Source organism: Crassostrea angulata, chromosome 1 (assembly GCF_025612915.1).
Source record: "Crassostrea angulata isolate pt1a10 chromosome 1, ASM2561291v2, whole genome shotgun sequence".
Taxonomy (NCBI): Eukaryota; Metazoa; Mollusca; class Bivalvia; order Ostreida; family Ostreidae; genus Magallana; species Magallana angulata.
This window is the reverse complement of record NC_069111.1, coordinates 33934604-33939204: the sequence shown is the minus strand read 5'-3', so window position 1 is coordinate 33939204 and position 4601 is coordinate 33934604.

Genomic DNA, 4601 nt, shown 5'->3' with positions numbered 1-4601 from the left:
AGAAGGTAAAAAAAAATGTCAATATAAGCATTAAATCCTTATTTTTTGAAAGATATAGTCTCATAACTGCAACGGTGTGTGCAAACAAATTTTCATAACGCGCTAACGCGCGTTATTCAATTTGTATGCACACACCGTTGCAGTTATGAGACTATATCTTTCAAAAAATAAGGATTCAATACTTTAAAGAGTTCCAAAAAAGCCGCTTGTGCACATAAAAAAAAGTTAGAGTACGAGCTCGAAAATTGGAGTACAAACTCCCGGGAGTACGTACTCGAAATCTTTTATAACCTCAAAATTTGATCGCGTACTCCTAGGAGTAGGATTTTGATTTCGAGCTAGAGTTGGAACTGGAGCCCGAGCCAGCGTTTATAACCTCCTAGCCAGGTGAGATAATTGCTTAATTGCTATAGTCTATATCACAATTCCTGCGATGGCAATTGACAATAGAATAAATAAAACATATCTACTCGCAATGGAAATTTACATGTATTTTATGTTACAATATAACTTGCATAAAAGCTCATTTACATAATAATTGACATCCATATTCATGAATTGGATTTCAAACATCAATTTGGTCATGAACAACTTCATTATTTTTTTAAAACAAGAAAGATTATTGCAAAAATGTTAAGTATGCAGCGCCTTTGTTTAACTTACTGCCTATATGGGAAGTACATGTACATGCTAAAATTTCGAAGAGAAATATCATATGTTAATATTTAATTATTACTTTTGCTGACATAAATGGAAGAAATGTGTCTAGTGAAAACGCTGCTAAATATTTTTCATTTATGTTGTGTTATGTCTTGAATAATAGAAGAAAATAGACAAACTGTATGATGATAAAAGGAAATGTTATATGCATGCTTCAAAAACTGTAAAGATTATTTCACAAAACCTATCAAATGTAGACCTAATTCATGCATTTTCAACCTTTTTCAGTTTGAATCAATATTAAAATATTATTTTTGTCAGATTTGTTTTATGTATTTCACCTCTGGTTTGAAAAACTAAAAAGTGACCCGCCATATACTAAAGTGGTGATGTCATAAGAACTACTGTCAAGGTCGCTACTTCAAACAATGAAATATTTTGTGATAAAGATCTGTTTTCTTTCATAATATTCTTTCTGTTGATACCAAACAATCAATTATAAACATGCGTTTTTCATAATTTGCAACTCAATTGTAAAAAGAGACACGGAGTACCCTATATGACTGTCTATGTAGTTTTCCCCTTTATCATATAATGATCCATTGAATCAGCTTCCAATTGGCTTTGGACCAACAATTTTTCCTAATTGGTTTTATATTTAAGGTAAATGGAAAAAAAAATGTAAAAGTCAATTCATCTAATCTAATCATTATTTTTTTATCAGACTTTTTAAATATATCATTATCTTTATTTTATCAAACGAAAAAAAAATGGTGATAGTTATTAGTTATTAGACCTAAAACACAACAAAATATCTGTATTCTTCTTGTTTTATCGTTAAGGCACTGATAAAACACAGGTAAAAATCCAGGTAAAATATTTGACCGAGAGCAGACTATAATTGCTATCACAACACAAATCACACCTATTGTTCTATACCCAATTATCAAATGTGTGCAAAACGGGAACACACCGTATAAACATAGCATTGAATCAGTCAGAAGGGAATTCATTCAGTAGTCATGATCACGTAAGATATCGCTGGAAGGAAGATTTAGTAAATGATAGTAAATTGTCACTGCAGCAAAATGTGTATAGATTAGAGGAATGTTTAGTACAGAATGATTTACGAGGGTTGTTCGGAAATTATTGAGACAACACGGATATTTCCATTTTTAAGTGACGAATTATGGTGAAAATTGGCATGAACATTGAAGAAACCTTAACAAATAATTAAAGAAAGTAATATTTATAAAATGTTTAATATTTTGTTTACAACGGTAGATAAACAAATCGGTGGTTGGGGTACCCGGCGCAAGCACAAACTCGGAAAATAAGAAAACTAACACATTGTCTATCTAAGTGTCCGCAAACTTACAGCTTATACTAAAAGAAATCAGATTATATATGTTAATTTTGCTATTTATTGTGACTACCTTTTGATCAAGTTTCACGAGTGTTTGAGCTGAAATACGGATATGGTACAGATATATTTACCAAGCAATAGGAATTTGAAAACGACGGTAAATAGAAATTTAACGTCAAGGCGGCGCATCGAATATACATCAAATTGATAAAAATTTCGGAAAAAGACCTTTTAAGCCATCCAATTGCTTTAAGAAAAACTATACGATGGCAAGGAATAAAGAACTTCAGTTTATCGTCTTTTTCACTAATTGTTTAGCTAGAATTCAGACAAAGTGACTAAATATCAAGTACTTTTTACATAATAACTGATGTAAATAGTTCTAAAATATGTACACAGAATCACTGTAGGGGACATTTCACAGTAATTTGACTTTCGGTTAGAAATAACCCGATTTTTATTCACAAAATTCAAGAATGGAGGGAATATGCGAATGTTGACATCTTGAAATGTAAACAAAAGATGAGAAATGAAAAATTAATTCTAATTTCCGTTTGTTTGTTAGGTTTTCAAAACATAAGATAAATAAGAAGCGTTAAAATGACGTTGTGGTAAGTTTGCGGTTGCGCCGGGTTACTGGGCGATGGCAATTTGGTCAGCTTACCAGGCATGATCTAATCATGCTATGGACAATAAATTTTTTACATTGATAAACGCTATCCTGGTGTACGTTTTGGTGAAATTTCAAGGATTTATCTTTTTCCCCAAGGAAATCAGAGTAAATGTCTCAATAATTTCCGAACAACCCTCGTATCTAGTAATACAGGGTTAGAAAACGGTGTCAAAACTTTTGTAAATGAATTGTCTTTTCTGATGTCTGACTTTCATAAGGTGCCCAGTCCTCGTCATGTCAATAAGAGTAGTAGACAAATAGATAATGTTGAACCTAGACATGACCGACCATGGTTTACTGCTGAATGTAAGCGATTACATGATATTTATCGTAAAGCGCTAGCTGACTTTAACAAAAGTAAATCTTTAGAAAATCATGAATTATTAAAATCAAGTAAAAGGCAATATAAAATATTGGAACGAAGAATCAAGAGAAAATATCTTAATGAAGAGGGCAATTTATTAGAAACAAAAAGGAAATCTAATCCTAAAGTATTTTTTTTCGAAATTTAGTAGGAGAAAAGTTAACAAAGTAAATGTTTCACTTGTAGATTTACACAATCATTTCAAATCCCTTTCTTGTATTGATCATACAGCCGTGGGAAATGACATGGTCGTAGGTGAAAAAGAAGTAATTTTTGAAGAATTAGAAAGTGACATATCTTTAAATGAAATTGAAGATGCTATAAAGACTTTAAAACCAGGTAAAAGTCATGGACTGGATGGTATAATTAATGAATATTTCATTGAATTCAAGGATATTTTGGTACCTTTTGTACACACAATTTTTAATGCTATGTTTACAACAGGTCATTTTCCACATATACTGTGTGAGTCTCTCATCGTACCAATATATAAAAAGGGTGGGACAACTGATCCTGCCAATTATAGAGGAATTAGTTTAATTAGTTGTATGACAAACTTTTTACTTCAATTTTGAATAAGAGATTTATGTCATGGGCCGAGAGAAATGATGTTATTACAGACGCACAGTTCGGGTTTAGACCATTTCATAGTACTGTTGATGCCATTTTTGCATTACAAGCAATTGTGAACAAATATCTCTCGAAAAAATGTAGATTGTATTGCGGCTTCGTAGATTTCAAGCGTGCCTTTGACACAGTGGATAGGGTTAAAATGTGGAATAAAATTTCAATGTATGGAATCAGAGGTAAACCTCTGAAGATTTTACGTTCACTTTATAATAATATTAAGTCTTGTGTTTTATTAGATGGTAAGTTATCAGATTTTTGTTGTGAATAATCTTGGTGTTTTACAAGGGGAAATAATTTCCCCTCTCCTTTTTTCCCTTTATGTCAATGATTGCGAAATGGAATTTTTAAGCAATGGAAATACTCCAATTGAATTACAAGAGCTATCCTTGTTTTTACTGATGTACGCAGACGACATGGTTATTTTTGCTCAGTCTGCTGCTGACTTACAGTCAATGTTGAATACTTTAGAAAATTATACAGAGAAATGGTCGTTAACGGTTAATGTAAACAAAACAAAAATAATGGTTTTTAGAAATGGGGGAATTTTGCGAACAGAAGATGTGTGGTTTTATAAGTGTGAACAAATTGAAGTAGTGAACAGTTTTTGTTATCTAGGACTTTTGTTGAATTACAATGGCAAATTTCATGTTACGCAGAAACAATTGTCATTACAATGTATGAAGGCGCTTTTTGCACTGAAAAGGAAATGTTGTAATATGAGTCTTAATTTTACTACGCTTTTGTCCCTTTTTGACACTTATGTAGGAAGCATTGCTTACTACGGTTGTGAAGTCTGGGGCTTTCATTCTGCCCCAGATATAGAAAAAATTCATCTTAATTATTGTAAAAACATACTTAATGTTAAAAGGGGCACATCTAATGCAGTTATTTATTGTGAATTGGGCAGA